Below are 12,359 nucleotides of genomic sequence, written 5' to 3'. Positions count from 1 at the left end.
TCTTAGGGACTACTATAAAAAAGATTAATTAATTCTGTAGGTAGAGAGAAAAAGCTTACCAAATATTTGTAAATAAATCTCTTTCTTTTCATGTTTATGGAAGTCAGCAAATTAACTGCAAAATCTTAGAGGAAGCAATAAGAAAAGTATGTTAAAAATGGGTATTTTGAAATTGCAAACTATAAGCATGATTCTTATGCAAATATTAATTTAATCAGGAACAGTTTTACTCCTCCTTATATAAGATTATATGGAAATCAGAATTGCCTGTTTACTTCTAGTGTCATGATAAAGAATGAGGTACCTTAGATTTGATGAAAAATCAGTCTTCAGAGAGTAGATTAGCAGTTTTTGCCAAATAAATCTAAACATTTAAACTCTGTGGTTGATAGCAATTTTGTTTTTGTCTGTTTTTTCTAGTTGTGAAATAATTACATCTTGTAAGTGAATGAACTCATTTCACATTATATTATTTTGATCTGAGTAGGTCAATTTATGTTTCTTACTGTCATACCCCAGACATTAAATTATAGTCACCAAAATTATAGATTAGAAAACTCACAAATAATGGAATTGATTCAAGTAGTAGTAAATCACCTCCAATAATGTCAATTAATGAGACAATATTGGTACTATCATTCCAGCATATTTTTACAACTGCTAATAAACAGCTCATAGATGCTAATACAAAGTAAAACAAGTTTGTATGCTTGGTGGACCTAGAAAACAGTCTTTGGCCTAGCAAAGCCTTACCTATGAAGAGAAAAAGTGTATCTGGCTGATACTCTGTTTACTTTAAGTTACCTAGATTCCTACCTTAGCAAACATTTCAAGAAATCTGTGTTTATTCAAAAATCAGAATTTTTTTTCTCTTTGTTCTCTAGATTTGTTTTTTCAGTGAAAATTTGGGCTTTGTTTCCCCAAATAAAATTATTCAGTACAGTAAAGATTTTCCCAGGTCTTTGGAGCTTCTCACACATTAAGGTGTTTAGTATGAATTCGTGACTTTGTTATTTTACTGAAGTATCTTCAGGTCCATGTTAAGGCAATATCATGTCATGCTGCTGCCATTCATCAACAATTTGTTGAATTTCTAAGTTCAAGCATTGGGATAAAAGATATTGAGATGCAAAGAGGAGGAGCTCCCACTGTAGCAATCATCGAATGATAAATCACACCCTGCTGGTTGAATCTGCTGATCCCCAATGACATGCAATCTTTCAGATCTCTCCTTCATTGGTTTAGCCTGTGATTGAAATGAGTTTACCCCTCTTGCCTTTGGAGCCAGACAATACCAGTTCACGTCATGGCCCTGCTCCCTACGCAGTGTATTCTTGAACAACTCATCTAACCTCTCTGATCCTCAAGGACAGAGAAAACAACAGCCTCTACCTCATAGGATTTTCATAAGAACTAAATGAGAGGATACATGTAAATCTCTTAGTACTTGCCTGGCACATGGTTAGCACGTAATAATAAGTGTTAAATGTTATCCCTTTAATAATAATTGTTTAGTGAACATATCAAGGAAAATTATTGATGGCAATAATCATTACAATAAGATCTTGATTGACTAGCCTAAGAGAAGTGGTGTTTTGATTACTCTGACTTTATAATTATATAGAAAGCTATTTATTCATCAGTCTTTGTCATCTGAAATCTTTCTGAACTCTTAGTGTACAACCCTCCTTGCACTCTCCCAACCACCTCCCCCACCAAAAAAATTTTGGCTTTACATGTTACATAGGTGAAAATGTGCAGCAGCATATTGCTCTTAAATATAATTTTGGACATGTAGCCAGCATGTCCAATATTGCTGGACATGTAGCCAGCATGGTATAAATATATATATACCAATATATATTTACTGGTAGATCATTAGTATTTCATTATTGTTTCTGGGCATCAGTGATCAGTATATACTAGCATTGGAGCACGTGCTTTATCTGTACTATTTCCAGAATACACTCTAGATTAATTGAAGATTCTAGTTATTTTTCCCTGTAGCCTATTTGAGCCACTTATCACTAGTAATTTTTTTTTCTGACCCCATACTAAAATAATTACATTTCTGGCTTCAGTTCATGGGAAATAAGTGCTAAACTCTCATTCTATCTGGCTTAGCAGTAAAACAAATTTCTACATCTACTAAAAATATTCTTTTAAATGAGAGACAAAAATAAATATGTGAAACAAGATAGGTAATATACTTTAGATCTCATTAAGAGTTCTTACATTCTAAATGCAGAAACTCAGATTTGCAAAAACTGTAAGAGCTGTCTTCAGTGTGCTGAACATTTAGCAAGATTTCATCAATTCCTGTGTAGAAGATGAGTAACACTGGCAGTTACAAATTTGGCTTTTCTCTACAATATATGCTTTTTGCTATATATGATTTATGCACCTTTACTAGGCAGAAATCTATGAAAATATTAGAACAGGTAAGTGAAAACAATAAAACTGACTGTATAAGAAATGACCAAAACACATTGTAGGTGGCCTAATCATTTATTAAAAACATGCTTTGTTCCATATTTTAATATTCTAACTCCTATTACAGAAAAGTGTCAAATGAATAACAGCTGTTATACAGCAACATTGCAATTAATTTGGCTCTGTTCTCAGTCAAATGCGCGTAGATTCATGTCAGTAATTATACCTAACAGATTCTCAGAACCAACAAACTGCACTGAACCCAACTGAGTCTCTAATGACTTTTTTTTTAAAATTATATTTGTTCCACCCACACTGAATCCCCGAGCCCCTGGGCTGCTTCAGAATCAGGACAAAATCTACTGTTACACTTGGCCAGGCGCCGTGGCTCATGCTTGTAATCCCAGCACTTCGGGAGGCTGAGGTGGGCAGATGAGCTGAGGTCAGGAGTTCGAGACCAGCCTGGCCAACATGGTGAAACCCCATCTCTACTAAAACTACAAAAATTAGCTGGGTGTGGTGGCGGGTGCCTGTGATCCCAGCTACTCAAGAGGCTGAGGCAGAATTGCTTGAACCCGGAAGGCGGAGGTTGTAGTAAGCCAAGATGACACCACTGTACTCCAGTCTGGGCAACAGAATAAGACTCTGTCTCAAAAAAAAAAATTCATTGTTACACTAAATGTGCAAAAGGATTATGGACGAAAACCTTTCAGTGATTAGTTTAATTCCACAAGTATTTATTCAGTGCCTACAGTGTGCTGATTGGTGGTGACATACCCTCATCAAAGTATGATTGACTGATAACTTAGCACTATTAACCTATTTGAGGGGTTATTAACTATCAGCCTTTCTCCCTCTCTTATGTGTGTCTGTTCTGTAAGAAATAATGGTTCTTGCTTCATGTAGTCCTATAGGTGTATGTATACTCTCACACAGGACCGTATGCAGCATATAATATATAGATTTAACATTTTTTCTTATTTTTTATATATATATATCTTTAAAACGTCTATGTTTCTTTTTTTATAAATAGTCAATCCTCAGTCCTCTGTTACACCCCTCATACATGAACAACCTATAAAATATATAGTAAGTGTATAATATCTTAACTAGTTAGTGGGAAAAAATGGAAAAGAAGACATAGTTTAAGAAAGCAATTATAGCTTTGTCACAATGGTATTATGAAGACATTAAAACCTAAACTTAGAATACCTGCTTGTCATATATATCAACAGTAGGTTTCATATGCTATTTCATAATAGCTTAGAAGATGATGGTATGATTCATTTGAAAATCAAAAAATAATTATCCTTTTAAATGTGCAATTAACTATGGATGGCATAATACTTTTATTTGTTTGAACCAGCACTGGAATCTACTTTAAATGTCCTTTAAAAAAATTCTTTTTGTCAGAGTAGATATTTCAGAGCTCCTGTATTTGATTTAGCCTTTTCTATTTGCTGAGCCCTGGAGAAAGTTGCCTAGGAATTATTTGGAGCATCATTAAATAGGATGGATGCATATAGGCCTCAGAAGACTCAGGCATAGCCGTGCTGAGGATTGGACAGCGTCCAGGAGGTTCCTTTTACATCCATGTGGTTCTGTGGTGTAAGACAACCACATTCTCAGAGTATGCTGGTTTAGGCTATGTTGTAATCTGTAAATCATAGTATCTTGTTTTGTTTGTCTCTTTAGTCCCTCATTTTTATAATGTAATCCCTACCCCAATTTCTAAGCTAATAATTTTATGCAGTTGAGTGTTTGAAGTTGAAGAAGTTTTCCAAATTTCCTGTTGATCTCACCAATATCTACGCATTCTTGGTTGAGTCACTACCTTGTCTGATTTTTTAGAACAGTATTTCTGTGAAAGGAAAATGTGTTCCCTCAAGTCCTCTTTTGTCAAAAACCCTTTGCACTTGCTTTCTTTTGCCAATTGAACCTTTTTTGAAATGCATCAGTAGGGAGAGCTTGCCTAGTCTTTGCTAGACAGGAGTAGCTGTAGGTGCATTTAAACAATCCAACTTGAAAAGGGGATTTCTCTCTTTTTATTTGAAAACAATTGAAAATGAAAAGTGTATGTCTCAGGACAGAGTGCTTAACCGACCTCATTCTACTGAACTTCAGCATAGTATATGAAACTGCCTCCCCTGTGTCTTCCCCAGTGTTTTAAAAAGATGCTTTACTTGTTTGAGGCAACTGGTTCTGAGTCAGAGCTCTATCCAGCATCACCAGAATCCATTATGTTGTTAGGTCTTGTTATACTGTTCTTTGCATCTCTTTCTTCTTCACTCAAATAGTCAATACAGCTTTGTTCTAAGGGCTATCTGATCATGTTTTGAGGGGAAATCGAGATCGAGCTATAGAGATGAACTATGGTTACATTAAGCTTTAAATGTAACCACACTCCTTCCCCAACAGTACATTCACATGCAGCCTGTACTTTTAAGTAATCCTGTAAGCTCCTGTGGCTAAAGCATGTTGAAAATATCTATTTTCAATTGAGTAACCATGACAGTAGATGAAACCTCCAAAAGATACCTCCCTCCTCAAGGTTGGAAGTGGAGGTAGGGGCAAGGGTTGGCAGTGCAGTTTTCAGCCTATTCTCCCTCATCCTCTCTCTTTTTTTAAGACCCTAGAGGAACAAGGTAAACATCTTTATAAGGAAATGTATGGGTTTGCTCTTTTAAAACCACAGATAATTATAACCTTATAAAAAGAGATTCTGTGCCCTAGACTTCAGTAGTTAACATTTCTTCTGAAGGATGTGACTTTTTTTTTTTTTTTTTCCTTCTTTTGAGATGGAGTCTTGCTCTGTCGCCCAGGCTAGAGTGCAGTGGTGCGACCTCAGCTCACTGCAACCTCCGCCTCCCGGGTTCAAGCAATTCCAGTTCTCTGCCTCAGCCTCCCAAGTAGCTGGGATTATAGGTGCCCACCACCATGCCCGGCTAATTTCTGTATTTTTAGTAGAGATGGGGTTTCACCATCTTGGCCAGGCTGGTCTTGAACTGCTGACCACGTGATCCACCTGCCTCAGCCTCCCAAAGTGCTGTAATTAGAGGCGTGAGCCACTGCACCCGGCCGGATGTGATTTTTTTAAAGACAAAGTAACTGTAGACTAATTGATGCTGACATACCAAAGTAAAACCAGAAGTCTGTATTATTGAGGAGCCGTCTCAAAAATTTACTTTAAGACAGTATGTCTTAAAGAAAAAAATGTATTATTTGAATGGAAAGTAGGACCACATGCCAGGTTTGGTTTGGTTTGGTTTGGTTGTTGTCATGTTTTTGTTGTTGTTTGAGAAGGGAAATGAGCGACTAGTTGCTTGTCTCAGAGGTATGGTAGGGAAAGGAAACCTTTTGGTGGAAGTTGGCCATCTCTTCAATCTCTGATATTCAAGGAATACCCAGTTATGGTTCACCAAATGTAAATCCTTTGTTATAAGCGTCCTCTTTTATGTTGGTTTGTTTGGCCTGTAGACAGTTTCTGAAACTAGTTTCTTATTTCTATGAAATGCTTTCATATAATATTCATCTATAAAACCATTTGGATTTTACGAGTTGATATATTTTTATCATTCTGCTGCACCTCTCTCCCCTCCTTCTTTGGGCTTGTTGCACTGTCGTGCTCCTCCTGATGCATTGCTTCCTGGTGGGTGACATCATGATTTGTGAGCAACCCGATGTATAAATAAGGTGGTGAGAACTGCCTCAGCAATTCAGTTTCTATTTGAAAGGCATTAAGCAACCTCTTTCTGTTTTCTTACATTTTCCTCTACTTTGTGTTTTCACAGTTTTATTAGGCACTGTAGAAAGACCTGTTTTTCTCTTTCACTCCAGTTCTGAAAAACATTAGGTTGATTCAACATATTTTTGAAATGTAATGCCCCCTTCTGCTATAATATACTTCTCATACTGTATGCATTTTGGTCACACCTGGATGTGGAGTTTAGCAATAACTAACAACTACTAATTTTTAGGAGCATCCTAGCAATACAGATGCTTTCAGCAGTATGTTTTTATTTTTGCTGATATTAAAGGAGTGTTTATCTTAGAAGAGTGATAGGAAAGTACACATCAGATTTGGAACTTAATCCTTGACTATGTAGACATTGAATATTCATAGGTGTTTTGTGTGGTATGATATGTGTGGAAATATATGTGAGATCAGTATCACTTCACCTCAATATCTTCAAAAGTGAATATGGATATGGTTTTATTAGCTGAACTCATTAGCAAAGATGCCTTTTAAAAATGGCAAAGGTTACAGTATATATAATGTATATGTGAATATCCACATATTATTAAATAGATTCCAACATGACTATTTGTATGTGTTTCTGTTAACAATATAATTTACTATCATAGCTCATTTTTCAAAATCCCATTGAAGTATAAAGCTAGTTAGAAAGACATACAGTATCTTTTTCTTTTTTTCAGCTTTCCTGAGGTATAATTGACAAATAAATTGTACATATTGATGGTGTACAATGTCATGTTTTGATATATGTATTCATTGTGAAATGATTAAATCAATCTAATGTAACATATTCATCACCTCACATACTTTTTTGATGGTGAGAACATTTTAGATCTACTCTCTGAGCAATTTTTTAGTGTACAATACAGTATTGTTAACTATAATCACCATGCTGTACAGTTAGTCTCCAGAACTTACTCATCCTGTCTAACTGGAACTTGGTACTCTTTGGCCAACATCTGCCCATCTCTTCCCCCAGCTGTTGGCAAACACCATTCTTTCTGCTTCTATGAGATTGACTTTTTTAGACTGCACATGTAAGTGAGATCATGCAGTATTTGTGTTTCTGTAAACAAGCATACAGTATTGATGTCAAGGTCTTGTATTACCCACCTTAGAACAAGACAGTAGGATAATTATTTTTATTCAGTTAATGTTCATTTATACTTACCCACATATTATTCTTTTTTTTTTTTTTTTTAAGACAAAGGAGTCTCACTATATTGCCCAGGCTGGCCTTGAACTCCTGGGCTCAAGCCATCCTCCTGCCTCAGCCTCCCGACTAGCTAGGATTACAGGAGTATACCACTGCCCTAGCTCCACATTTTACTCTTCATTCTTTTTTAGCATTTCAGAGCATCCATCTGGGATTAAGTCTTTCTGCCTGAAATACTCTTTTGTTTGGACAATGATAGCAAAGTATTTGGACAGAGCTTCTTCAGGAACTTTCTGAGTCAAGTCAGACCCAAGCCTTGTCCCACCCCTCCCCCAAGGCATGGTACCTTTGCCCTTCTTGTTAACCTCCTATGAGCTTTCATTCCTGTTGTCCCATCTCACTAAAAGTGTTCCTCATGTGTTCTGACTCATTAGTCTAGCTGATTCTCTCTCATCCCTTAGTTTACCTGGTTTCATTTTCTGATTTAGGGCCTTGCATAGTCTGATTGATTAGTCTCAGTTTCAGGTCATAACCTCCTAGCTTTCTCAAGGCTCATCGAGCCCCACTCCCCTCACCCTATCCCTTGTTAATTAGCAGGCCAATGTACTACCATCATTCAGCCTGAGTTTCTTCTGAAAGAACACTGCTGTTCTCTGTTGATACTGTAGCATCTTGGCAGGCGCCTCACGAACCCTGCTACTGTGGGTTTAGTACTTCAGATTCTTGCCATGGGACAGCTTCAGCATAACCTGGGAATTGGTTAGAAATGCAAAGTTTCTGGCTTCACTATAAACCCACTGAATAAGAAACTGGGTGCGAGTAAGGGGACAGCAGTCCATTTTCTAACAACCTCCCTAGGTGATTCTGACGTACACAAAAGTTTAAGAACCCCAGAGCCCAATGACTCATCTTCTTATTTCACAGGTGTGGCAACTGAGTCACAAACAGCACTCGCCAGGTCATAAAGTCAGTTTAGTGCTAAACAGTAGAGCCAGGAGTAGCCTACCTCAGCCCACCACCTTTTCTACTAGGCTTCTCTGTTACTTGTGCTGAAAACTGTTTTTAGTTGAATATTAGAGCTGAGTCATGACATTGCCATACATTTGCAAATGAGAGGCTTGTGCTCTAAGCTTTGCATTCATTCCTTCTGCCAGTGACAGTATCAGTCAGAATCAAGTGGTTCTCAGTGACAAAGTGAGAGGATACCCTTGGCATTGGACTCTTTACAGGAACTCAGTAGAGTCTTTGTGTTGTTCATTATGGCTTTGGTTGATGTATAATATATTGCCATGTTCTTAAAACTAAAACATGCTAGAATGAACTCAGCAAGTGATAAGGAATGATCACTTGCATCGTGTGTGTGTGTGTGTGTAGATGTATTAATATTTAGTTTGTAAAATGAATTACCAGAGAATTTCTTAAATAGCAATGTCCCTGTATATTAAAATCGAATTCTTTGAAAGTGGGAAGGAGGTAGATAGTGAGTTGGATAACTGTTCAGGAACACATCTACTGAAGAGCACGTTTACCTTCTCTTAGTTCCTAGTATAGTATTAGTATACTTATTCAATAATTGTCCTTATTTGTATGTACTTTAAAACATTTTGTTTACCCTTACTGGGTGTTCTCATGTCTTCTTCAGATAACAAATAAACATGTCTGAGAGTTTCCATTTGTTTTAGTTTGACATCTTTGCCCTATAAACCCTCATGGATCTGAACTTAGAGGAAAGGAAATCCAAAGCTACTATTTCAATCTTTTCTGCTTTCAATTTTATTTTTCACAACCAAACAGTTCTTTTCGATGATAAGGAATCGGAGCATTGAGACAATTTTCTTACTAAACCATGCTCATGTGGATGGAAAAAGTTAGTGCAGCCTCTAACGGAAGTGACTTAACCACTGGGAAATTCTTCCTTGATATGATTTTATAAATACAAAAGTAAAGAAAACCGCATTAAGAAACCATCAGGAATAGTAACCACTGCATAATTTTGAAGACCCTGTCATCTTTCAAATGTTAATAAGAAACTCATGAAAAATGGACAGCCAAGATAGTTTATCATGTTACAGATGAGTTTTGTTTTACCAGAACTGGCTGTGTAATTTGTGAAGCTTCTTGCAAAATGAAAATGTGAGGCCTCTTATTCAAAGATTATTAAGAATTTCAAGATGGCAGCAGCAGAGCAGTAAACCAAGTGTGGGGCCCTTCTGAGAGCAGGGCCCTATGTGACCGCTCAAGTTGCACGCCCATGAAGCCTCTGTGGTTTACCTAATTGAGATAGTTAATGACAGAAGCAAAATTCATACCACTTTGTTCCCGGAATAAAATGAATGTTTTGACTTGAATAAAAGTGAGAATCTTTTAGCAAAAAGCCACTTCTAAAAAAGGCTCTTCCTGTAAGTGACCTCTTTTATTCATTTCAAAATGTCTATCTTTTTCTATCAATTCCAGCGTGATCTTTGTCACAAATAAAAAAGGGAGCTTTTCCCATGAGAACTTCTGTCAAGAAACAATCTTCTTCAACCCTCTTCTGATATGTGAAGAAATAGTTCTTATCTCTCTTAAAGTAGGTTTGAACCTTTTTCTCTGATGAATACTTTCCATACTCTAAGCAAACAGCTTCAAATTTCTCACAGATTTTGCCGATGAGATTCCCATTTCTCTTTTTTAGTCCCTAATGACTGAAGGTATCGTATCTAGGGATAGTTTACACCACATTCTCTATAAGTAATGTAATAGGACTTATAAGATTTCATTTTGCAGCATATCTTTGGGTCTGTTTGCACTTTATGTGGAGTTCGCTTTGAGTAATATCAGTCCTTTGAATTTGTTTTATGTGATTTGGTTTTTATAAAACATTAGGATGCTCTAGATTATCCAGTCCAGTTCCCTGCCTTTAGGTGTACCTGAATGTAACTCTGTAAGACAAATGGTTAAACAGTAAGTTTCTAAATATCCCAGGAGAACAAAAGTGTAATGGTACAGATAATCCTTTTTTTTTTTTTTTTTTTTTTTTTTGAGATGGATTTTTGCTCTTATTGCCCAGGCTGGAGTGCAATGGCTCAATCTTGGCTCACCACAACGTCCGCCTCCCTGGGTTCAAGCAATTCTCCTGTCTCAGCCTCCCAAGTAGCTGGGATTACGCGCATGCAACACCACGCCCAGCTAATTTTGTATTTTTAGTAGAGACAGGGTTTCTCCATGTTGGTCAGGCTGGTCTCGAACTCCCGACCTCAGGTGATCTGCCAGCCTCGACCTCACAAAGTGCTGGGATTATAGGTGTGAGCCACTGTGCCCGGCCTCAGATAATCCTTATATAGTGAGGGATGTTCAGGGAAATACCAGCTGTACTTGTATTCCTGACAAGTTCCATTATTCTTAAATGTAATCATTATTCTTTATTTAATTGCAATTATTTGATGTGTCTTATTCCTTTACTTCAGTGAAAGTTTTATTTGTAAACCTAACCTTATTTATATTCTTTCCCAAGAAAATAGAAAGCAGACTTTTCTACCCAGTATAGTCCACTGTGTAAAACTCTTGAAAACTTTCTCATCACATTTGTCAGCTCTCTCTGATACATAGACAGACCTGAGTTAATGATTGTTATTGTTTACATTTCTTTTTTCTTTAATGAAAAATATTGAATTATTCAATTTTTATTAAAAGTTCAATGATTTTTATATTTCAGATGTTCTTTAGTATTCAATGTATTCACAGTATACTCCAAATCTCCCTCACTGGTCCACTGGTTCTAATATTTACTAGAATAATTTTATTTACTATATGTTTGTGTCATATTGGAAATGTTAGGGGAAAAATTGAATTTTGAATGTGAAAGGTCCTTTCTTCTTTTATCGAAAGGAAAAAAATGCATTCTCTGACATTAATAAAAGTCATGCTGACGTTCTCTTACAAGAAACTCACTAAAATGACAAAGAGCATGAAAAAATGTAATTAGGTGTTTGGTTAAGCTGAGTTGGTTGGTTTGTTCTCCTACCTGATAAATTCTAATACACAGAAATAAAATTCCAATTAATGAGAAAGTGCAAACATGGCAGATATATCGATATTCTAGATAATATTGAAGCAATTGTCATTACTTCATGTGCTTACGATAGAAAAAAATAAGTTTGACTTTTTTGCAAATATTGCCGAATTTTCCTCTGAAAAGCACTATAATGAGTGGATTTATTTATTCAGTTCTCAGTGAGTTACTGGCTGAATCAAGGTTTTGGAAAAATAAACATGTATTCTCTATCTCTAAGTATATTAACTAATCTATAAAGGCTTGACATTCATTAATGCTTGCTGAGGGAAAAAATGAGTTCTAGAGATTGTGTTTTGCTCAGTACTGCATAACTTACTTTCACAAGCTCTGCTTAAGCTTTGATTTCTAAATCTCTCCCCAGTGAAATCATACCTCAAAGATGTTTCATTAAAATGACAAGATAAGCTCTCTCGCATCCCTATGCTGGAGTGGGGGCAAGGGACAGAGTTCTGGGAGATCTTGCAAAACCGTTCCTAAGCTTTAGGGAAAGAAGTGCAAATTATTGACTTCAGTGAAAAATTGACAACATCTCCACAGTGAAGACAATAGCCGAAAGGGCGGGCCAACTGTGTGCCAAGACTCTGCTTGTCTTGATCTTGTTCTCATGGTTGTGCTGATGACTCATGGAGGTTCGATTTGTGTAATGTAGGAACCATTAGAAAATCCATGCTTTTCAAGTAATGCATTTTAGAAAATATCTTTAAATGCATATTTTCATTGTCATCACCTGCATTGCATAATCTTCCATTTTTCCTTCCCTACCTCTTTTCTATTTGGAAATATTTTCTCAGGAGGTTGGTAGTAGTTCACATGGCTTAGTTATGTCTCTAAATATTAGTTTGAACCATATGAAATTGTTGCCATTTGACCGTTTTTTGCCTACAAAATGACAGTGTAATATGGTTCAATCTAACAAGAAATATATGATTCTCAAACAGAAAGGTAATATCCTAGTATTA

The 12,359-nt window shown here is 36.4% G+C and overlaps 1 protein-coding gene across 8 annotated transcripts in view; it reads left to right on the top strand.

Annotated features, from left to right (window-relative positions):
* DIAPH2 (diaphanous related formin 2) overlaps nucleotides 1–12,359 on the top strand; it is a 914,469-nt gene that overhangs the window by 713,138 nt on the left and 188,972 nt on the right. The window lies entirely within an intron of this gene.

This window comes from Papio anubis, chromosome X (genome assembly GCF_008728515.1).
Source record: "Papio anubis isolate 15944 chromosome X, Panubis1.0, whole genome shotgun sequence".
NCBI lineage: Eukaryota > Metazoa > Chordata > Mammalia > Primates > Cercopithecidae > Papio > Papio anubis.
Note: the sequence above shows the minus strand (reverse complement) of the source record. Positions and strands in the feature narration are given on the sequence as shown.